Consider the following 26,858-nt stretch of genomic DNA (forward strand, 5'->3'; position numbering starts at 1 on the left):
ATGAAATTTCACATATAAGTAAAAGATCTAATTCTCTACCTTCTATCAAATTTTGAGTAATTTCCGTTGACCGGAAGTACTAATTTACGCTATTTCCGATTTCTCAAAAAACGCATGTAAATTTATAAAGTACTAATAATATTGCGCACTATTACGCACATTTGGTTTTGGTGCTCGCTTGGTGCGCAATTTTTTTTTTCTACTAGATTTTATTCTATTTTTAAAAGTTTAAGTAAACAAAAATCATGTCTATATTCCGAGTTGACATCCCACGTAGTGTTATATTAGAATATTCGAGAAAGTTTAGGGGAGATCACTCCCGGTTTATTCACTGTTGTGATGTATTTTCTCCGACCAAAAATTGTGATGTATTTCCATGACTTTACTGCCTGACTTATTTCCGTTTATTATTTCCATTTATTATTTCCATTTATTATTTCCATTTATTATTTCCGTTTGTTATTTCCGTGGCTTATTTCCGTTTGTTATTTCCGTGGCTTATTTCCGTTTGTTATTTCCGTGGCTTATTTCCGTTTGTTATTTCCGTCGCTTATTTCCGTTTGTTATTTCCGTCGCTTATTTCCGTTTGTTATTTCCTTGGCTTATTTCCGTTTGTTATTTCCGTCGCTTATTTCCGTTTGTTATTTCCGTCGCTTATTTCCGTTTGTTATTTCCTTGGCTTATTTCCGTTTGTTATTTCCGTCGCTTATTTCCGTTTGTTATTTCCTTGGCTTATTTCCGTTTGTTATTTCCGTGGCTTATTTCCGTTTGTTATTTCCGTGGCTTATTTCCGAAACGAGTTAAGTCATAGCCTTCAGTTTGTTCACGATGCAAGCAGTGACGTCATAGTGTGTGTGTAGTATCTATAAATATAATTCTCTTCTTGGAGACCATAGAAAACAATCGTAGTCAGTAGCGTAGCGAGGGGGGGCGGGGGGGGGGACGGGACATATGTCCCTGGGCGCCGACCTTAGGGGGCGCCAAAATGGGTTGGAAAAATAAATTGAAAGGTTGAGGGGGGTGGAAATCGAAAGTTTGGGGGGGGGGGGTGCAAGTCGAAAAGTTTGTCCCCGGGCGCCGGGAAGGGTCGCTACGCCTCTGATCGTAGTGCACGTTTAGTGACGGCTATTAGGGGCAGATAATTTAGTTTGAAACGATTTTAAAATTAGGGAAGGTAACTAAGAGGAGGCTGCTTTCACGGGGGGGGGGGGGGGTAGGGTTTGGGGAAAGCAGGGGGGATATCGTCCTTAACGCGCTACTGATAGTGTTTTAAAGCAAATATTTTCAGTGGCAGCATTGGTACTGTCGAATTCACAAATTATGAATTACTGAAAAGTAGAAAATAAAACAACTAAATAGCGGCGTATGATACGCCGCGGGTCGGCTCGTGAGCATAATTTCTTGTGAGGAGACAACTTGATAATAAGAAACTCGGCTAAAGTGCAGGCGTATTGCAGTTAGCCGATCTATGAGCTGCTTGAGTCTATTATAGAGTTTATAATGTCAACTTTGAATGGTCGCATTGCTTCGCCCAACCACTGGAGTGTATAGATTGAAAAATATCTTTCTTTAATAGTCTAGAGCCGGGGTGGGGGCACGGGAAGGGGGCTGTCTTGTACAGTGGTGGGGGGGGGGGGGGCGTGTAAAGGCCTGGGAGTCGCTACAAGAACGACTGTTATGTCGCCAACTTAATTAAGTTTTCCCAAAGTTTGAATTGATTGGTCCCAGGTGCAAGCAGGTGTGTCAATCAACCGACACATTGAGCGTGTGTCAGGTGTAAGCAAGTGGATGTGTGTCGTTCAAGTGACACATTGAGCGTGTGTCAGGTTCAAGCAAGTGTGTCGTTCAACCGACACATTGAGCGTGTGTCAGGTGTAAGCAAGTGTGTCGTTCAACCGACACATTGAGCGTGTGTCAGGTTCAAGCAAGTGTGTCGTTCAACCGACACATTGAGCGTGTGTCAGGTTCAAGCAAGTGTGTCGTTCAACCGACACATTGAGCGTGTGTCAGGTGTAAGCAAGTGTGTCGTTCAACCGACACATTGAGCGTATATCAAAACTTTCCACCATTGGATTTTTTAGTTCTATTTGGGATATTTACTATGGTAAGTCTTAAACTTTATCTTCGGGCTAGGCACAGTTAGGTACGACTAGCCGGAAACGGTGACTAGCCGTACACGACGGAGACTAGCCGTACACGACGGAGAGAGACTAGCCGTACACGATGGAGACTAGCCGGACACGACGGAGAGAGACTAGCCGTACACGACGGAGAGAGACTAGCCGGACACTGAGACTAGCCGGACACGACGGAGAGAGACTAGCTGTACACGACGGAGAGAGACTAGCCGGACCCTGAGACTAGCCGTACACGACGGAGAGAGACTAGCCGGACACTGAGACTAGCCGTACACGACGGAGAGAGACTAGCCGGACACGACGGAGAGAGACTAGCCGGACACGACGGAGAGACTATCCGGACACTGAGACTAGCCGGACACTGAGACTAGCCGTACACGACGGAGAGAGACTAGCTGGACACGACGGAGAGAGACTAGCCGGACACTGAGACTAGCCGGACACTGAGACTAGCCGGACACGACGGAGAGAGACTAGCCGTACACGACGGAGACTAGCCGTACACGACGGAGAGAGACTAGCCGTACACGACGGAGAGAGACTAGCCGGACACTGAGACTAGCCGGACACGACGGAGAGAGACTAGCCGTACACGACGGAGACTAGCCGGACACGACGGAGAGAGACTAGCCGTACACGACGGAGAGAGACTAGCCGGACACGACGGAGAGAGACTAGCCGTACACGACGGAGACTAGCCGGACACGACGGAGAGAGACTAGCCGGACACGACGGAGAGACTATCCGGACACTGAGACTAGCCGGACACTGAGACTAGCCGTACACGACGGAGAGAGACTAGCTGGACACGACGGAGAGAGACTAGCCGGACACTGAGACTAGCCGGACACTGAGACTAGCCGGACACGACGGAGAGAGACTAGCCGTACACGACGGAGACTAGCCGTACACGACGGAGAGAGACTAGCCGTACACGACGGAGAGAGACTAGCCGGACACTGAGACTAGCCGGACACGACGGAGAGAGACTAGCCGTACACGACGGAGACTAGCCGGACACGACGGAGAGAGACTAGCCGTACACGACGGAGAGAGACTAGCCGGACACGACGGAGAGAGACTAGCCGTACACGACGGAGACTAGCCGGACACGACGGAGAGAGACTAGCCGTACACGACGGAGAGAGACTAGCCGGACACTGAGACTAGCCGGACACGACGGAGAGAGACTAGCCGTACACGACGGAGACTAGCCGGACACGACGGAGAGAGACTAGCTGTACACGACGGAGAGACTAGCCGGACACTGAGACTAGCCGGACACGACGGAGAGAGACTAGCCGTACACGACGGAGACTAGCCGGACACGACGGAGAGAGACTAGCCGTACACGACGGAGAGAGACTAGCCGGACCCTGAGACTAGCCGTACACGACGGAGAGAGACTAGCCGGCCACTGAGACTAGCCGTACACGACGGAGAGAGACTAGCCAGACACGACGGAGAGAGACTAGCCGGACACGACGGAGAGACTAGCCGGACACTGAGACTAGCCGGACACTGAGACTAGCCGTACACGACGGAGAGAGACTAGCTGGACACGACGGAGAGAGACTAGCCGGACACTGAGACTAGCCGGACACTGAGACTAGCCGGACACGACGGAGAGAGACTAGCCGTACACGACGGAGAGAGACTAGCCGGACACTGAGACTAGCCGTACACGACGGAGAGAGACTAGCCGGACACGACGGAGAGAGACTAGCCGGACACTGAGACTAGCCGTACACGACGGAGAGAGACTAGCCGGACACTGAGACTAGCCGTACATGACGGAGAGAGACTAGCCGTACACGACGGAGAGAGACTAGCCGGACACTGAGACTAGCCGTAAACGACGGAGAGAGACTAGCCGGACACTAAGACTAGCCGTACACGACGGAGAGAGACTAGCCGGACACGACGGAGAGAGACTAGCCGGACACGACGAAGAGACTAGCCGGACACTGAGACTAGCCGGACACTGAGACTAGCCGTACACGACGGAGAGAGACTAACCGGACACGACGGAGAGAAACTAGCCGGACACTGAGACTAGCCGGACACTGAGACTAGCCGGACACGACGGAGAGAGACTAGCCGTACACGACGGAGAGAGACTAGCCGGACACTGAGACTAGCCGTACACGACGGAGAGAGACTAGACGGACACGACGGAGAGAGACTAGCCGGACACTGAGACTAGCCGGACACTGAGACTAGCCGGACACGACGGAGAGAGACTAGCCGTACACGACGGAGAGAGACTAGCCGGACACTGAGACTAGCCGTACACGACGGAGAGAGACTAGACGGACACGACGGAGAGAGACTAGCCGGACACTGAGACTAGCCGTACACGACGGAGAGAGACTAGCCGGAGACACGACGGAGAGAAACTAGCCGGACACTGAGACTAGCCGGACACTGAGACTAGCCGGACACGACGGAGAGAGACTAGCCGTACACGACGGAGAGAGACTAGCCGGACACTGAGACTAGCCGTACACGACGGAGAGAGACTAGACGGACACGACGGAGAGAGACTAGCCGGACACTGAGACTAGCCGTACACGACGGAGAGAGACTAGCCGGACACTGAGACTAGCCGTACACGACGGAGAGAGACTAGCCGCACACGACGGAGAGAGACTAGCCGGACACTGAGACTAGCCGGACACTGAGACTAGCCGTACACGACGGAGAGAGACTAGACGGAAACGACGGAGAGAGACTAGCCGGACACTGAGACTAGCCGTACACGACGGAGAGAGACTAGCCGGACACTGAGACTAGCCGTACACGACGGAGAGAGACTAGCCGTACACGACGGAGAGAGACTAGCCGGACACAACGGAGAGAGACTAGCCGGACACTGAGACTAGCCGACACTGAGACTAGCCGGACACGACGGAGAGAGACTAGCCGGACGCTGAGACTAGCCGGACACTGAGACCAGCCGGACACGACGGAGAGACTAGCCGGACACGACGGAGAGAGACTAGCCGGACACAACGGAGAGAGACTAGCCGGACACGACGGAGAGACTAGCCGGACACGACGGAGAGAGACTAGCCGGACACGACGGAGAGAGACTAGCCGGACACTGAGACTAGCCGTAAACGACGGAGAGAGACTAGCCGGACACTAAGACTAGCCGTACACGACGGAGAGAGACTAGCCGGACACGACGGAGAGAGACTAGCCGGACACGACGAAGAGACTAGCCGGACACTGAGACTAGCCGGACACTGAGACTAGCCGTACACGACGGAGAGAGACTAACCGGACACGACGGAGAGAAACTAGCCGGACACTGAGACTAGCCGGACACTGAGACTAGCCGGACACGACGGAGAGAGACTAGCCGTACACGACGGAGAGAGACTAGCCGGACACTGAGACTAGCCGTACACGACGGAGAGAGACTAGACGGACACGACGGAGAGAGACTAGCCGGACACTGAGACTAGCCGGACACTGAGACTAGCCGGACACGACGGAGAGAGACTAGCCGTACACGACGGAGAGAGACTAGCCGGACACTGAGACTAGCCGTACACGACGGAGAGAGACTAGACGGACACGACGGAGAGAGACTAGCCGGACACTGAGACTAGCCGTACACGACGGAGAGAGACTAGCCGGAGACACGACGGAGAGAAACTAGCCGGACACTGAGACTAGCCGGACACTGAGACTAGCCGGACACGACGGAGAGAGACTAGCCGTACACGACGGAGAGAGACTAGCCGGACACTGAGACTAGCCGTACACGACGGAGAGAGACTAGACGGACACGACGGAGAGAGACTAGCCGGACACTGAGACTAGCCGTACACGACGGAGAGAGACTAGCCGGACACTGAGACTAGCCGTACACGACGGAGAGAGACTAGCCGCACACGACGGAGAGAGACTAGCCGGACACTGAGACTAGCCGGACACTGAGACTAGCCGTACACGACGGAGAGAGACTAGACGGAAACGACGGAGAGAGACTAGCCGGACACTGAGACTAGCCGTACACGACGGAGAGAGACTAGCCGGACACTGAGACTAGCCGTACACGACGGAGAGAGACTAGCCGTACACGACGGAGAGAGACTAGCCGGACACAACGGAGAGAGACTAGCCGGACACTGAGACTAGCCGACACTGAGACTAGCCGGACACGACGGAGAGAGACTAGCCGGACGCTGAGACTAGCCGGACACTGAGACCAGCCGGACACGACGGAGAGACTAGCCGGACACGACGGAGAGAGACTAGCCGGACACAACGGAGAGAGACTAGCCGGACACGACGGAGAGACTAGCCGGACACGACGGAGAGAGACTAGCCGGACACGACGGAGAGAGACTAGCCGGACACTGAGACTAGCCGTACACGACGGAGAGAGACTAGCCGGACACTGAGACTAGCCGTACACGACGCAGAGAGACTAGCCGTACACGTACACGACGGAGAGAGACTAGCCGGACACTGAGACTAGCCCAACACTGAGATTAGCCAAACACTGAGACTAGCCGGACACGACGGAGAGAGACTAGCCGTACACGACGGAGAGAGACTAGCCGGACACAACGGAGAGAGACTAGCCGGACACTGAGACTAGCCGGACACGACGGAGAGAGACTAGCCGGACACTGAGACTAGCCAGACACTGAGACTAGCCGGACACGACGGAGAGATTAGCCGGACACGACGGAATTAGACTAGCCGGACACAACGGACAGAGACTAGCCGGACACTGAGACTAGCCAGACACTGAGACTAGCCGGACACGACGGAGAGAGACTAGCCGGACACTGAGACTAGCCGTACACGACCGAGAGAGACTAGCCGGACACGACGGAGAGAGACTAGCCGGACACTGAGACTAGCCGGACACTGAGACTAGCCGTACACGACGGAGAGAGACTAGACGGACACGACGGAGAGAGACTAGCCGGACACTGAGACTAGCCGGACACGACGGAGAGAGACTAGCCGGACACTGAGACTAGCCGGACACTGAGACTAGCCGGACACGACGGAGAGAGACTAGCCGGACACTGAGACTAGCCGGACACTGAGACTAGCCGGACACTGAGACTAGCCGTACACGACGGAGAGAGACTAGCCGTACACGACGGATAGAGACTAGCCGGACACTGAGACTAGCCGGAAACTGAGACTAGCCGGACACTGAGACTAGCCGGACACGACGGAGAGAGACTAGCCGTACACGACGGAGAGAGACTAGCCGGACACAACGGAAAGAGACTAGCCGGACACTGAGACTAGCCGGACACGACGGAGAGAGACTAGCCGGACACTGAGACTAGCCGGACACTGAGACCAGCCGGACACGACGGAGAGACTAGCCGGACACGACGGAGAGAGACTAGCCGGACACAACGGAGAGAGACTAGCCGGACACGATGGAGAGACTAGCCGGACACGACGGAGAGAGACTAGCCGGACACGACGGAGAGAGACTAGCCGGACACTGAGACTAGCCCAACACTGAGACTAGCCAAACACTGAGACTAGCCGGACACGACGGAGAGAGACTAGCCGTACACGACGGAGAGAGACTAGCCGGACACAACGGAGAGAGACTAGCCGGACACTGAGACTAGCCGGACACTGAGACTACCCGGATACGACGGAGAGACTAGCCGGACACGACGGAATTAGACTAGCCGGACACAACGGACAGAGACTAGCCGGGCACTGAGACTAGCCGGACACTGAGACTAGCCGGACACGACGGAGAGAGACTAGCCGGACACAGAGACTAGCCGTACACGACCGAGAGAGACTAGCCGGACACGACGGAGAGAGACTAGCCGGACACTGAGACTAGCCGGACACTGAGACTAGCCGTACACGACGGAGAGAGACTAGCCGGACACGACGGAGAGAGACTAGCCGGACACGACGGAGAGAGACTAGCCGGACCTTGAGACTAGCCGGACACTGAGACTAGCCGGACACTGAGACTAGCCGGACACGACGGAGAGAGACTAGCCGTACACGACGGAGAGAGACTAGCCGGACACAACGGAGAGAGACTAGCCGGACACTGAGACTAGCCGGACACTGAGACTACCCGGATACGACGGAGAGACTAGCCGGACACGACGGAGAGAGACTAGCCGGAGACACGACGGAGAGAAACTAGCCGGACACTGAGACTAGCCGGACACTGAGACTAGCCGGACACGACGGAGAGAGACTAGCCGTACACGACGGAGAGAGACTAGCCGGACACTGAGACTAGCCGTACACGACGGAGAGAGACTAGACGGACACGACGGAGAGAGACTAGCCGGACACTGAGACTAGCCGTACACGACGGAGAGAGACTAGCCGGACACTGAGACTAGCCGTACACGACGGAGAGAGACTAGCCGCACACGACGGAGAGAGACTAGCCGGACACTGAGACTAGCCGGACACTGAGACTAGCCGTACACGACGGAGAGAGACTAGACGGAAACGACGGAGAGAGACTAGCCGGACACTGAGACTAGCCGTACACGACGGAGAGAGACTAGCCGGACACTGAGACTAGCCGTACACGACGGAGAGAGACTAGCCGTACACGACGGAGAGAGACTAGCCGGACACAACGGAGAGAGACTAGCCGGACACTGAGACTAGCCGACACTGAGACTAGCCGGACACGACGGAGAGAGACTAGCCGGACGCTGAGACTAGCCGGACACTGAGACCAGCCGGACACGACGGAGAGACTAGCCGGACACGACGGAGAGAGACTAGCCGGACACAACGGAGAGAGACTAGCCGGACACGACGGAGAGACTAGCCGGACACGACGGAGAGAGACTAGCCGGACACGACGGAGAGAGACTAGCCGGACACTGAGACTAGCCGTACACGACGGAGAGAGACTAGCCGGACACTGAGACTAGCCGTACACGACGCAGAGAGACTAGCCGTACACGTACACGACGGAGAGAGACTAGCCGGACACTGAGACTAGCCCAACACTGAGATTAGCCAAACACTGAGACTAGCCGGACACGACGGAGAGAGACTAGCCGTACACGACGGAGAGAGACTAGCCGGACACAACGGAGAGAGACTAGCCGGACACTGAGACTAGCCGGACACGACGGAGAGAGACTAGCCGGACACTGAGACTAGCCAGACACTGAGACTAGCCGGACACGACGGAGAGATTAGCCGGACACGACGGAATTAGACTAGCCGGACACAACGGACAGAGACTAGCCGGACACTGAGACTAGCCAGACACTGAGACTAGCCGGACACGACGGAGAGAGACTAGCCGGACACTGAGACTAGCCGTACACGACCGAGAGAGACTAGCCGGACACGACGGAGAGAGACTAGCCGGACACTGAGACTAGCCGGACACTGAGACTAGCCGTACACGACGGAGAGAGACTAGACGGACACGACGGAGAGAGACTAGCCGGACACTGAGACTAGCCGGACACGACGGAGAGAGACTAGCCGGACACTGAGACTAGCCGGACACTGAGACTAGCCGGACACGACGGAGAGAGACTAGCCGGACACTGAGACTAGCCGGACACTGAGACTAGCCGGACACTGAGACTAGCCGTACACGACGGAGAGAGACTAGCCGTACACGACGGATAGAGACTAGCCGGACACTGAGACTAGCCGGAAACTGAGACTAGCCGGACACTGAGACTAGCCGGACACGACGGAGAGAGACTAGCCGTACACGACGGAGAGAGACTAGCCGGACACAACGGAAAGAGACTAGCCGGACACTGAGACTAGCCGGACACGACGGAGAGAGACTAGCCGGACACTGAGACTAGCCGGACACTGAGACCAGCCGGACACGACGGAGAGACTAGCCGGACACGACGGAGAGAGACTAGCCGGACACAACGGAGAGAGACTAGCCGGACACGATGGAGAGACTAGCCGGACACGACGGAGAGAGACTAGCCGGACACGACGGAGAGAGACTAGCCGGACACTGAGACTAGCCCAACACTGAGACTAGCCAAACACTGAGACTAGCCGGACACGACGGAGAGAGACTAGCCGTACACGACGGAGAGAGACTAGCCGGACACAACGGAGAGAGACTAGCCGGACACTGAGACTAGCCGGACACTGAGACTACCCGGATACGACGGAGAGACTAGCCGGACACGACGGAATTAGACTAGCCGGACACAACGGACAGAGACTAGCCGGGCACTGAGACTAGCCGGACACTGAGACTAGCCGGACACGACGGAGAGAGACTAGCCGGACACAGAGACTAGCCGTACACGACCGAGAGAGACTAGCCGGACACGACGGAGAGAGACTAGCCGGACACTGAGACTAGCCGGACACTGAGACTAGCCGTACACGACGGAGAGAGACTAGCCGGACACGACGGAGAGAGACTAGCCGGACACGACGGAGAGAGACTAGCCGGACCTTGAGACTAGCCGGACACTGAGACTAGCCGGACACTGAGACTAGCCGGACACGACGGAGAGAGACTAGCCGTACACGACGGAGAGAGACTAGCCGGACACAACGGAGAGAGACTAGCCGGACACTGAGACTAGCCGGACACTGAGACTACCCGGATACGACGGAGAGACTAGCCGGACACGACGGAATTAGACTAGCCGGACACAACGGACAGAGACTAGCCGGACACTGAGACTAGCCGGACACTGAGACTAGCCGGACACGACGGAGAGAGACTAGCCGGACACAAAGACTAGCCGTACACGACCGAGAGAGACTAGCCGGACACGACGGAGAGAGACTAGCCGGACACTGAGACTAGCCGGACACTGAGACTAGCCGTACACGACGGAGAGAGACTAGCCGGACACGACGGAGAGAGACTAGCCGGACACGACGGAGAGAGACTAGCCGGACCTTGAGACTAGCCGGACACTGAGACTAGCCGGACACTGAGACTAGCGGGACACTGAGACTAGCCGTACACGACGGAGAGAGACTAGCCGGACACGACGGAGAGAGACTAGCCGGACACTGAGACTAGCCGTACACGACGAAGAGAGACTAGCCGGACACGACGGAGAGAGACTAGCCGGACACTGAGACTAGCCGGACACTGAGACTAGCCGGACACTGAGACTAGCCGGACACTGAGACTAGCCGGACACGACGGAGAGAGACTAGCCGTACACGACGGAGAGAGACTAGCCGGACACAACGGAGAGAGACTAGCCGGAGACCGAGACTAGCCGGACACGACGGAGAGTGACTAGCCGGACACTGAGACAAGCTGGACACTGAGACTAGCCGGACACGACGGAGAGACTAGCCGGACACGACGGAGACTAGCCGGACACTGAGACTAGCCGGACACTGAGACTAGCCGTACACTGAGACTAGCGGGACACTGAGACTAGCCGTACACGACGGAGAGAGACTAGCCGGACACGACGGAGAGAGACTAGCCGGACACGACGGAGAGAGACTAGCCGGACACTGAGACTAGCCGGACACTGAGACTAGCCGGACACTGAGACTAGCCGGACACGACGGAGAGAGACTAGCCGTACACGACGGAGAGAGACTAGCCGGACACAACGGAGAGAAACTAGCCGGACACTGAGACTAGCCGGACACGACGGAGAGAGACTAGCCGGACACTGAGACTAGCTGGACACTGAGACTAGCCGGACACGACGGAGAGACTAGCCGGACACGACGGAGACTAGCCGGACACTGAGACTAGCCGGACACTGAGACTAGCCGGACACTGAGACTAGCCGGACACGACGGAGAGAGACTAGCCGGACACAGAGACTAGCCGTACACGACCGAGAGAGACTAGCCGGACACGACGGAGAGAGACTAGCCGGACACTGAGACTAGCCGGACACTGAGACTAGCCGTACACGACGGAGAGAGACTAGCCGGACACGACGGAGAGAGACTAGCCGGACACGACGGAGAGAGACTAGCCGGACACTGAGACTAGCCGGACACTGAGACTAGCCGGACACTGAGACTAGCCGGACACTGAGACTAGCCGGACACGACGGAGAGAGACTAGCCGTACACGACGGAGAGAGACTAGCCGGACACTGAGACTAGCCGGACACTGAGACTAGCCGGACACTGAGACTAGCCGGACACTGAGACTAGCCGGACACGACGGAGAGAGACTAGCCGTACAAGACGGAGAGAGACTAGCCGGACACAACGGAGAGAGACTAGCCGGACACCGAGACTAGCCGGACACGACGGAGAGAGACTAGCCGGACACGACGGAGACTAGCCGGACACTGAGACTAGCCGGACACTGAGACTAGCCGTACACTGAGACTAGCGGGACACTGAGACTAGCCGTACACGACGGAGAGAGACTAGCCGGACACGACGGAGAGAGACTAGCCGGACACGACGGAGAGAGACTAGCGGACACTGAGACTAGCCGGACACTGAGACTAGCCGGACACTGAGACTAGCCGGACACTGAGACTAGCCGGACACGACGGAGACTAGCCGTACACTGAGACTAGCGGGACACTGAGACTAGCCGTACACGACGGAGAGAGACTAGCCGGACACAACGGAGAGAGACTAGCCGGACACTGAGACTAGCCGGACACTGAGACTAGCCGGACACTGAGACTAGCGGGACACGGTGACTAGCCGGAACATTTGAAACATTTTCAGTAGAAAAGTTTCCTTTTAGAGAACAATAAATGATGTAATGAGAGAAAGGATGGGGAAAGGGTGAGGGAGGGGGTGGGGCATGGTGGGGCATGGTGGGGCATGCATGGTGGAATGGCAGGTTGGTTTGTGGGAAAATCCCTGCAAATTTTCTTGCCGTCTGCCGTTCTACACTGGGGCGTGGCCAGATCTATCTCGCGGTCTGTGACTTTTTTTCTTTTTTAAACCAAAACCTCTGACGTCACATCGCCAAAAGATGCTCTGACGTGTGCTCAAGATTAACGACCAGATGTCTAATTAAACCTACCCTCCTCCCCCCCCCCCCCCACCTTTACACCAACAGTCAAGTCTGCTACCCCCCCCCCCCCCCCCCTAGTTGATTTGAATGTTTTTTATTGATTTCATTCCATTATTTAATATGTACAGCCATTTTTATTTTCCCTTGTACGAAGTATAGAGGAAGTTATTGTAATCGTGCAAAAAAAAGTTTTAAACCTCCCTCCGTCGGAATAACATAGTTTTGAAATTTCGTCCGTATATCTGTATGTGTGTATGTGTACGTATATGTCTGTGTGTGTATGTCTGTGAACACGATAACCTGATTACCGTTACAGCTAGGTTGATGAAATTTCATTCATAAGTATTATATCAAATTTCAAGTTCTGTATCAACTTTTCAGCGATTTCCGGTAAACGTAAGTGGAAATTATATTACTTTTGGTTTTTTCAAAAGCCTTTAACTTGAGTACTGTTTCAGATAGATAAACGAAACTTCACAAAGATCTAATTCTCTGCCTTCTGTCAAATGTTGAGTAACTTCAGTTGACCGGAAGTAGTATTTTACTTTACGATTTCTCAGAGAACGCGTATGAATGTATGAAGTACTAATATTCCGCACTAGTATACACCATTGTTTGCTGTTCACTTGGTGCGTAATTCTTTTTTCTACGAGATTCTATTCTATTTTTAAAAGTTTAAGTGTTTAAACATTGATCATGTCTATATCCCAAGTTGCCATCCTCCGTAGTGTTATATAAGAATTTTCGAGAAAGTTCAGCGGAGATAACTCCCGCTTTATTTGTAACGGAGACATTTGAATATATGGTGGTGCGCAATGGATAAAGTCTTGTAAAGCAAATCTGGTAATGTCAATAGGTAAAGGGGGGGGGAGAGTAGCAGTGTGATAAGAGCAGCGATATTTAGGTAGTGGTGCCTACTTCAGCAACATCATCTAGTAGGAACAACATCAGCACCATCAAACAACATCAGCACCATCAAACAACATCAACACCATCAAACAACATCAGCATCATCATCTAGTAGGAACATTATCAGTACCATCAAACAACATCAGCACCATCAAACAACATCAACACCATCAAACAACATCAGCACCATCAAACAACATCAACATCATCAAAAAACATCAGCACCATCAAACAACATCAGCACCATCAAACAACATCAGCACCATCAAACAACATCAGCACCATCAAACAACATCAGCACCATCAAACAAACTCAGCAAAATTATCTAGTAGGAACAACATCAGCAACATCAAACAACATCAGCACCATCAAACAACATCAGCACCATCAAACAACACCAGCAACATAAAACAACATCAGCACCATCAAACAACATCAGCACCATCAAACAAACTCAGCAACATCATCTAGTAGGAGCAACATCAGCAACATCAAACAAAATCAGCACCATCAAACAACATCAGCACCATCAAACAAAATCAGCACCATCAAACATCAGCACCATCAAACAACATCAGCACCATCAAACAACACCAGCAACATCATCTAGTAGGAACAACATCAGCAACATCAAACAACATCAGCACCATCAAACAACATCAGCACCATCAAACAACATCAGCAACATCAAACAACATCAGCACCATCAAACAACATCAGCATCATCAAACATCATCAGCAACATCAAACAACATCAGCACCATCAAACAACATCAGCACCATCAAACAACATCAACACCATCAAACAACATCAGCATCATCAAACAACATCAGCACCATCAAACAACATCAGCACCATCAAACAAAATCAGCACCATCAAACATCAGCACCATCAAACAACATCAGCACCATCAAACAACACCAGCAACATCATCTAGTAGGAAAAACATCAGCAACATCAAACAACATCAGCACCATCAAACAACACCAGCAACATCATCTAGTAGGAACAACATCAGCACCATCAAACAATATCAGCATCATGAAACAACATCAGCACCATCAAACATCAGCACCATCAAACATCATAAGCACCATCCAACTACATCAGCACCATCAAACAACATCAGCACCATCAAACAACATCAGCACCATCAAACAACATCAACAGCATCAGACAACATCAGCACCATCAAACAACATCAGCACCATCAAACAACATCAGCACCATCAAACAAACTCAGCACCATCAAAAAACTTCAGCACCATCAAACAACATCAGCACCATCAAACATCAGCACCATCAAACAACATCAGCACCATCATCTAGTAGGAACAACATCAGCACCATCAAACAACATCAGCACCATCAAACAACATCAGCACCATCAAACAACATCAGCACCATCAAACATCAGCACCATCAAACATCATCAGCACCATCAAACAACATCAGCACCATCAAACAACATCAGCACCATCAAACAACATCAACACCATCAAACAACATCAGCACCATCAAAACATCAGCACCATCAAACAACATAAGCACCATCAAACAACATCAGCAACATCAAACAACATCAGCACCATCAAACAACATCAGTACCATCATCTAGTAGGAACAACATCAGCACCATCAAACAACATCAGCACCATCAAACAACATCAGCACCATCAAAACATCAGCACCATCAAACAACATCAGCACCATCAAACAACATCAGCAACATCAAACAACAACAGCAACATCAAACTACATCAGCAACATCAAACAACATCAGCATCATCAAACAACATCAGTACCATCAAACAACACCAGCAACATCATCTAGTAGGAACAACATCAGCACTATCAAACAACATCAGCACCATCAAACAACATCAGCACCATCAAACAACATCAGCACCATCAAACAACATCAGCACCATCAAACATCAGCACCATCAAACATCATCAGCACCATCCAACAACATCAGCACCATGAAACAACATCAGCACCATCAAACATCAGCACGATCAAACAACATCAGCACCATCAAACAACATCAGCACCATCAAACAACATCAGCACCATCAAACATCAGCACCATCAAACATCATCAGCACCATCCAACAACATCAGCAACATCAAACAACATCAGCACCATCAAACATCAGCACCATCAAACAACATCAGCAACATCAAACAACATCAGCAACATCATCTAGTAAGAACAACATCAGCACCATCAAAACATCAGTAACATCAAACAACATCAGCACCATCATCTAGTAGGAACAACATCAGTACCATCAAACAACATCAGCACCATCAAACAACATCAGCAACATCAAACAACATCAGCAACATCAAACATCAGCACCATCAAACAACATCAGCACCATCAAACAACATCAGCACCATCAAACAACATCAGCACCATCAAACAACAGCAGCACCATCAAACATCAGCACCATCAAACATCATCAGCACCATCCAACAACATCAGCAACATCAAACAACATCAGCACCATCAAACATCAGCACCATCAAACAACATCAGCAACATCAAACAACATCAGCAACATCATCTAGTAAGAACAACATCAGCACCATCAAAACATCAGTAACATCAAACAACATCAGCACCATCATCTAGTAGGAACAACATCAGTACCATCAAACAACATCAGCACCATCAAACAACATCAGCAACATCAAACAACATCAGCAACATCAAACAACATCAGCACCATCAAACAACATCAGCACCATCAAACAACATCAGCACCATCAAACAACATCAGCATCATCAAACAACATCAGCACCATCAAACAACATCAGCACCATCAAACAACATCAGCACCATCAAACAACATCAGCACCATCAAACATCAGCACCATCAAACATCATCAGCACCATCCAACAACATCAGCAACATCAAACAACATCAGCACCATCAAACATCAGCACCATCAAACAACATCAACACCATCAAACAAACTCAGCACAATCAAAAGACTTCAGCACCATCAAACAACATCGGCACCATCAAACATCAGCACCATCAAACAACATCAGCACCATCATCTAGTAGGAACAACATCAGCACCATCAAACATCAGCACGATCAAACAACATCTGCAACATCAAACAACATCAGCAACATTATCTAGTAAGAACAACATCAGCACCATCAAAACATCAGTAACATCAAACAACATCAGCACCATCATCTAGTAGGAACAACATCAGTACCATCAAACAACATCAGCACCATCAAACAACATCAGCAACATCAAACAACATCAGCAACATCAAACAACATCAGCACCATCAAACAACATCAGCACCATCAAACAACATCAGCACCATCAAACAACATCAGCACCATCAAACAACATCAGCACCATCAAACATCAGCACCATCAAACATCATCAGCACCATCCAACAACATCAGCAACATCAAACAACATCAGCACCATCAAACATCAGCACCATCAAACAACATCAGCAACATCAAACAACATCAGCAACATCATCTAGTAAGAACAACATCAGCACCATCAAAACATCAGTAACATCAAACAACATCAGCACCATCATCTAGTAGGAACAACATCAGTACCATCAAACAACATCAGCACCATCAAACAACATCAGCAACATCAAACAACATCAGCAACATCAAACAACATCAGCACCATCAAACAACATCAGCACCATCAAACAACATCAGCACCATCAAACAACATCAGCACCATCAAACAACATCAGCACCATCAAACAACATCAGCATCATCAAACAACATCAGCACCATCAAACAACATCAGCACCATCAAACAACATCAGCACCATCAAACATCAGCACCATCAAACATCATCAGCAACATCAAACAACATCAGCACCATCAAACATCAGCACCATCAAACAACATCAGCACCATCAAACAACACCAGCAACATCATGTAGTAGGAACAACATCAGCAACATCAAACAACATCAGCACCATCAAACATCAGCACCATCAAACAACATCAGCACCATCAAACAACACCAGCAACATCATGTAGTAGGAACAACATCAGCAACATCAAACAACATCAGCACCATTAAACAACATCAGCATCATCAAACAACATCAGCACCATCAAACAACACCAGCAACATCATCTAGTAGGAACAACATCAGCACCATCAAACAACATCAGCACCATCAAACAACATCAGCACAATCAAACATCAGCACCATCAAACATCATAAGCACCATCTAACAACATCAGCACCATCAAACAACATCAGCACCATCAAACAACATCAGCTCCATCAAACAACATCAGCACCATCAAAACATCAGCACCATCAAACAACATAAGCACCATCAAACAACATCAGCAACATCAAACAACATCAGCAACATCAAACAACATCAGCATCATCAAACAACATCAGTACCATCAAACAACACCAGCAACATCATCTAGTAGGAACAACATCAGCACCATCAAACAACATCAGCACCATCAAACAACATCAGCACCATCAAAACATCAGCACCATCAAACAACATCAGCAACATCAAACAACATCAGCAACATCAAACAACATCAGCATCATCAAACAACATCAACACCATCAAACAACACCAGCAACATCATCTAGTAGGAACAACATCAGCACTATCAAACAACATCAGCACCATCAAACATCAGCACCATCAAACATCATCAGCACCATCCAACAACATCAGCAACATCAAACAACATCAGCACCATCAAACAACATCAGCATCATCAAACAACATCAGCACCATCAAACAACATCAGCACCATCAAACAACATCAGCAACATCAAACATCAGCACCATCAAACATCATCAGCACCATCCAACAACATCAGCAACATCAAACAACATCAGCACCATCAAACATCAGCACCATCAAACAACATCAGCACCATCAAACAACACCAGCAACATCATGTAGTAGGAACAACATCAACAACATCAAACAACATCAGCACCATTAAACAACATCAGCATCATCAAACAACATCAGCACCATCAAACAACACCAGCAACATCATCTAGTAGGAACAACATCAGCACCATCAAACAACATCAGCACCATCAAACAACATCAGCACCATCAAACATCAGCACCATCAAACATCATAAGCACCATCTAACAACATCAGCACCATCAAACAACATCAGCACCATCAAACAACATCAGCACCATCAAACAACATCAACACCATCAAACAACATCAGCACCATCAAACAACATCAGCACCATCAAACAAACTCAGCACCATCAAAAAACTTCAGCACCATCAAACAACATCGGCACCATCAAACATCAGCACCATCAAACAACATCAGCATCATCATCTAGTAGGAACAACATCAGCACCATCAAACAACATCAGCACCATCAAACAAAATCAGCACCATCAAACAACATCAGCACCATCAAACATCAGCACCATCAAACATCATCAGCACCATCAAAGAACATCAGCACCATCAAACAACATCAGCACCATCAAACAACATCAGCACCATCAAACAACATCAACACCATCAAACAACATCAGCACCATCAAAACATCAGCACCATCAAACAACATCATCACCATCAAATAACATCAGCAACATCAAACAACATCAGCACCATCAAACAACATCAGTACCATCATCTAGTAGGAACATCAGCACCATCAAACAACATCAGCACCATCAAACAACATCAGCACCATCAAAACATCAGCACCATCAAACAACATCAGCAACATCAAACAACATCAGCAACATCAAACAACATCAGCATCATCAAACAACATCAACACCATCAAACAACACCAGCAACATCATCTAGTAGGAACAACATCAGCACTATCAAACAACATCAGCACCATCAAACAACATCAGCACCATCAAACATCATCAGCACCATCCAACAACATCAGCAACATCAAACAACATCAGCACCATCAAACAACATCAGCACCATCAAACAACATCAACACCATCAAACAACATCAGCACCATCACACAACATCAGCATCATCAAACAACATCAGCACCATCAAACGACATCAGCACCATCATCTAGTAGAAACAATATCAGCACCAACAAACAACATCAGCATCATCAAACAACATCAGCACCATCAATCAATACTCGTAGATAAGTTGCTGCCATAAAGTTATCCTACGCTGGAATCGATAATTCAGACCTTATTATCCACTATTATCTTTTTCTTAGCCAATTACCTGCATCTGACGGCCCCAGGTGAGAGGAAGGTATGGATTGAAAACATCGATTTCTTTCTTTTTTAAAGGCTAGATTTTCTAGCCAGCAACACAATACTTCTTCAACTTCATCTTCAGTTGGTCACTTTTAGCTGCTCATCTTCAATTGGTCACTTCTAGCTGGTCACTGCTAGCTGGTAACTTCTAGCTGGTCACTGCTAGCTGGTAACTTCTAGCTGCTCACATTTAGCTGGTCACCTTTAGCTGCTCACATTTAGCTGCTCACCTTTAGCTGCTCACCTTTAGCTGCTCACCTTTAGCTGGTCACCTTTAGCTGCTCACCTTTAGCTGGTCACCTTTAGCTGCTCACCTTTAGCTGGTCATTTCTAGCTGGTCACCTTTAGCTGGTCACCTTTAGCTGGTCACCTTTAGCTGCTCACCTTTAGCTGGTCACCTTTAGCTGCTCACCTTTAGTTGGTCACCTTTAGCTGGTTACCTTTAGCTGGTTACCTTTAGCTGGTCATTTCGAGCTGCTCACCTTTAGCTGCTCACCTTTAGCTGGTCACCTTTAGCTGCTCACCTTTAGCTGGTCACCTTTAGCTGCTCACCTTTAGTTGGTCACCTTTAGCTGGTCACCTTTAGCTGCTCACCTTTAGCTGGTCACCTTTAGCTGGTCACCTTTAGCTGCTCACCTTTAGCTGCTCACCTTTAGTTGGTCACCTTTAGCTGGTTACCTTTAGCTGGTCATTTCTAGCTGCTCACCTTTAGCTGGTCACCTTTAGCTGGTCACCTTTAGCTGCTCACCTTTAGCTGGTCACCTTTAGCTGCTCACCTTTAGTTGGTCACCTTTAGCTGGTTACCTTTAGCTGGTTACCTTTAGCTGGTCATTTCTAGCTGCTCACCTTTAGCTGGTCACCTTTAGCTGGTCACCTTTAGCTGCTCACCTTTAGCTGGTCACCTTTAGCTGCTCACCTTTAGCTGGTCACCTTTAGCTGCTCACCTTTAGTTGGTCACCTTTAGCTGGTCACCTTTAGCTGCTCACCTTTAGCTGGTCACCTTTAGCTGGTCACCTTTAGCTGCTCACCTTTAGCTGCTCACCTTTAGCTGCTCACCTTTAGCTGGTCACCTTTACCTGGTCACTTCTAGCTGGTCACTTCTAGCTGGTCACCTTTAGTTGGTCACCTTATGTTGGTCACCTTTAAAACGAGATTGTGATTCGCGCAAATTACGAATCGATACTTGTGGCAAGAATCGATAGTTGTGTTAATCGATACACGTGAGACTTTGGACAAACAGAATAGTTGTTTGGTTATTTAAAGAAACTTGTGCTGGATTCATTATGCTACATTTATAATCTTACATTCTTGTAGTAGAAGGAACACCGCAATATAAAGATAGTCGAATGAGAGTAACAGTTAAAATGTAGCACTATGAATATAGTCGAATGAGAGTAACAGTTAAAATGTAGCACTATGAATGTAGTAGAATGAGAGTAACAGTTTAAATATAGCACTATGAATATAGTCGAATGAGAGTAACAGTTAAGACGGCCGTTCTAAATAACAAATCTGGGGCATTTTGTAACAACAAGCGGTGGTAGAATTTTTTTTTAAAATTGTTTTATAATATTAGAGGTCGATGCTTGTAAAATCGTCAGACAAAGAAGAAATCGATTACAGCGTACCTGTGTGTTAATGACGTCACCAATGCTCACATGGTTGCTTAGCAACGTTAAAGACGCTAAAGATTTGATAAAAGTAGCAGCAATTATAAGTCTTTATTTTATTGGAACATCCGCGGCTTGTTGTTGTAGATTAGAGAGTACTGTATGAGGGGGGGGGGAGTAGTGCACACCTGATTATTTCTGCCTGCCATCATGGAGGAGGGAGGGGCAGGAGATGCAATTATCTACACAATTATAAGGTTAGGCTATGCTCCTATAAATGGTGCATGCTTACCCCCACCCAATCCCCCCCCCCCTCACACACACACATTTTTGTTTCTTCTGATCATAACTCTAACCAGTTTCTTACAGACATCGGATTGTATATATATATATATATACGAGAAAAATGGCCCGTTGAGGAAGGATACACCGGGCGCTAGGTTGATAGTGCTGTCTCTTTTCTCTAAACTAAAACCAACCCACCCCACCCCCACACACACCACCCCCACCCCCACCCCCACCCCCCACCCACCCCCACCCCCACCCCCCAAAAAAACATGTCTACCGTCCCATTCACTTTCTTGGGGGGGGGGGGGGGCGGAAGAGATGCCTGGAAGAAACTCTGCTCGCATCATTTTGTGACATAACTGAACGTAAATGGCACTTGGATTGTAATTGGGCTATTAATTGTAATTGGGCTATTGATTGTAATTGGGCTATTGATTGTAATTGGGCTATTGATTGTAATTGGGCTATTGATTGTAATTGGGCTATTGATTGTAATTGGGCTATTGATTGTAATTGGGCTATTGATTGTAATTGGGCTATTGATTGTAATTGGGCTATTGATTGTAATTGGGCTATTGATTGTAATTGGGCTATTGATTGTAATTGGGCTATTGATTGTAATAGGGCTATTGATTGTAATTGGGCTATTGATTGTAATTGGACTATTGATTGTAATTGGGCTATTGATTGTAATTGGGCTATTGATTGTAATTGGGCTATTGATTGTAATTGGGCTATTGATTGTAATTGGGCTATTGATTGTAATTGGGCTATTGATTGTAACTGGGCTATTGATTGTAATTGGGCTATTGATTGTAACTGGGCTATTGATTGTAATTGGGCTATTGATTGTAATTGGGCTATTGATTGTAATTGGGCTATTGATTGTAATTGGGCTATTGATTGTAATTGGGCTATTGATTGTAATTGGAATATTGATTGTAATTGGGCTATTGATTGTAATTGGGTTATTGATTGTAATTGGGCTATTGATTGTAATTGGGCTATAGAAATCTAGAAGTTTGTTTCCGTGCTTTTTACTTTCTATCATACAGATTAGTGAGGAAGTATTGTAATCGTGCTAAATAATTTAATTTTTTGTTTATAGTTTTCACCGTTTTAAAACCTTCCTACTGTATCCTATAAGGAATATAAAGGATGCATGTCATGGTGCCAACAATCGCAAGCAAGACAAAGTTTGACGTTGTACATATGTCTGTGTGTCTGTGTATATGTATGTATGTGTGTCTATATGTCTGTGTGTCTGTGTGTATGTGTGTATGTGTGTATGTGTATCTATGTGTATGTTTGTTTGTGTGTGTGTACGTGTGTATGTGTGTCTTGTGTCTTGTGTCTATGTATCTGTGTGGCTGTGCTTCTGTGTGGCTGTGTGTCTGTGTGTATGTGTGTATGTGAACTTGAGTACCATTTCAGCTAGGTTGACCAAATTTCATATTTAGGTATTAAATCAAATTTGTACTTTCATTTCAACGTTTGAGCGATTTCTGGTACCCGGAAGTAGTACTTCCTCCTTTTCCGGTTTTATGTATGCGAAGGTACCGCTCAAACTTTTAACTATTTCCGTTAAACGAATACTTTATATCCTTGGGAACACAATAACTTTAGTATTGCTTCAGTTAGGTAGTGAAAATATGATCTATAAATGTCAATATATATATATATATATATATATATATAACCCCCACACCCCCATATATATATATATATATATATATATATATATATATATATATATATATATATATATGGGGCATGGTAGTAGAGTTCACCTCTTTTATATATATATATATATATATATATATATATATATATATATATATATATATATATATATATATATATATATATATATGGGTCAGGGTAGTAGAATTCACCTGTTTCTGTGTTCTAAGCAAATGACGGTATAGTGTGGTTAGTCCCATGCTCAGCCGAAATAGGTGTTTTTAAAAGACAAAAACAACATAACTACCATTGAACAGCCGGGTTTTTAACGAAATCATTTAAGTCTCTTAATTTTTAGTCTCTTAATTTTTAGCCTCTTAATCAGCGTGTGCATTTATATAGTGTTGTGTTGACTTATAATGTATATCATTTAATTTTAATTTTTCTAATAGGTATTGGTTGTCTACGTTATTTTAAATGTGTCGGATTTTTCAACTATTTAGTTATTTCTTTCCTTTGTCACTAAAATCGTTCAACGTGTAATAAAGCATATTGCGTTTTGACAAATAACTTTTTTGTAAAATATTTTTCCCAATCAAGTATAACATTAAAAAAATACATAGACCTATAATTCCGGTGTATATATATCATAGGTCGTCTATGTATGTATAGTTGGTTATTGTCCCCCATCCAACCCCGCTTGATTCAAACATTGGGGCTCTAACCAAAGCACCCCTCACCCCCCCCCCCCCCCCCCCACACACACACACTTGCCCCCCTCCCCCCCCCCCCCCCACCCCCACGTTGTTAGCGTGAACCAACGCCCGCGCATGGCGAGGCGCGCGCTGACAGCGTGTGCGTGGTGCGTGGTGCGTGGTGAGTGGCAGCGTGGACCAGATAACTGGCGGAGTTGCTCGTTGCCTCACTCGTCGATTGTTCGCTTCTCTCTGTTGGAATAAACAGATTAGGATTAGGATTAGGATTATACACATTCGTCTTTTGGACCTTCCACATTTTAAGTAAGTTCGAATTTTTGTTTTTATTTTGTTTTGTTTCATAGTTTGGGCAGGACATTTACTGAGTGCAGGACATTTACTGAGTGCAGGACATTTACTGAGGGCAGGACATTTACTGAGGGCAGGACATTTACTGAGGGCAGGACATTTACTGAGGGCAGGACATTTACTGAGGGCAGGACAGTTACTGTGGGCAGGACATTTACTGTTGGGCAACATTGCAGTGTTAGATGTACACATTTGATGTACAGAGCTGATGTACAACATCGTAATTTAAAAAATACAAATGATCATTTTATTGTTAGTTGTATTATAATTCTGTTATTTAAGAAAATAATCCATGTTACAACTTTAGGTCTTTTAAAAAATGAACTTCAACTTGTACGTCATTTTATTTTTTCAACGTAATTATAAACTATGATCCATTTTAATTCATTTAATTTACCACCTATCAAGCTACAAACATTAACTATTCAAGTAGAGTCTTTTTAAAATATCTCTGAACTTGTTGGTCAATAAAATATCTACTGTCAAATAGTAATCTCTTAACGGAGCATCAATTACTGACGTTACCACACCTCGTGACAATTTCAACTTTTCACCTACCCACCGAACCCCACCCTCAACACACACACACCCACAACATACAAACGAATCCACCTTTAATCCACCTCTAATCCACCTCTAATCCACCTGTAATCCACCTCTAATCCGCCACTAAACCCCGACACCAAACCTAACCTTTTTTTAGTGTTTAGAGATTTTGTCTAAAACTTTGTCTAACTAAACTTTGTCAAACTAAACTTTGTCAAACTAAACTTTGTCAAACTAAACTTTGTCAAACTAAACTTTGTCTAATTAAACTTTTGTCTAACTAAACTTTTGTCTAACGAAACTTTGTCAAACTAAACTTTGTCTAATTAAACTTTTGTCTAACTAAACTTTGTCAAACTAAACTTTGTCTAATTAAACTTTTGTCAAACTAAACTTTGTCAAACTAAACTTTGTCTAACTAAACTTTTGTCTAACGAAACTTTGTCAAACTAAACTTTGTCAAACTAAACTTTGTCAAACTAAACTTTGTCAAACTAAACTTTGTCAAACTAAACTTTGTCAAACTAAACTTTGTCTAACGAAACTTTGTCAAACTAAACTTTGTCTAACTAAACTTTGTCTAACGAAACTTTGTCAAACTAAACTTTGTCTAACTAAACTTTTGTCTAACGAAACTTTGTCTAACGAAACTTTTGTCTAATTAAACTTTGTCTAACGAAACTTTTGTCTTACTAAACTATGTCAAACTAAACTTTGTCAAACTAAACTTTGTCTAACGAAACTTTTGTCTTACTAAACTTTGTCAAACTAAACTTTGTCAAACTAAACTTTGTCTAACGAAACTTTGTCAAACTAAACTTTGTCTAATTAAACTTTTGTCTAACTAAACTTTGTCAAACTAAACTTTGTCTAATTAAACTTTTGTCTAACTAAACTTTGTCAAACTAAACTTTGTCAAACTAAACTTTGTCTAATTAAACTTTTGTCTAACTAAACTTTGTCAAACTAAACTTTGTCAAACTAAATTTTGTCTAATTAAACTTTGTCAAACTAAATTTTGTCTAATTAAACTTTGTCAAACTAAATTTTGTCTAATTAAACTTTGTATACCAACTAAAATTGATTGTTTTAATCGAGTCCGTTAAGCAAAGATTTGATAGTATACCACTAGCAGGCCTATACCACTAGCAGGCTTATACCACTAGCAGGCCTATACCACTAGCAGGCCTATACCACTAGCAGGCTTATACCACTAGCAGGCCTATACCACTAGCAGGCCTATACCACTAGCAGGCCTATACCACTAGCAGGCCTATACCACTAGCAGGCCTATACCACTAGCAGGCTTATACCACTAGCAGGCTTATACCACTAGC

The 26,858-nt window shown here is 47.3% G+C and overlaps 1 protein-coding gene across 8 annotated transcripts in view; it reads left to right on the forward strand.

The window, feature by feature from the left end:
- Positions 1-1,686: 1,686 nt before the first annotated feature.
- Positions 1,687-26,858, forward strand: part of LOC131943511 (DAZ-associated protein 1) — a 140,621-nt gene continuing 115,449 nt past the window's right edge. For 7 of the 8 annotated variants that reach the window (XM_059303669.1, XM_059303675.1, XM_059303678.1 and 4 more), the window contains exon 1: positions 24,803-24,930. The gene's annotated coding sequence lies outside the window, so the exon portion shown is untranslated. Of the gene's footprint in view, positions 1,775-1,826; positions 2,105-24,802; positions 24,931-26,858 lie in introns of those variants that run through there. The other variant, XM_059303670.1, reaches the window with a different exon arrangement.

This window comes from Physella acuta, unplaced genomic scaffold (assembly GCF_028476545.2).
Source record: "Physella acuta isolate Inbredline_101_S28 unplaced genomic scaffold, ASM2847654v3 ptg000457l, whole genome shotgun sequence".
NCBI classification, from domain to species: Eukaryota; Metazoa; Mollusca; class Gastropoda; family Physidae; genus Physella; species Physella acuta.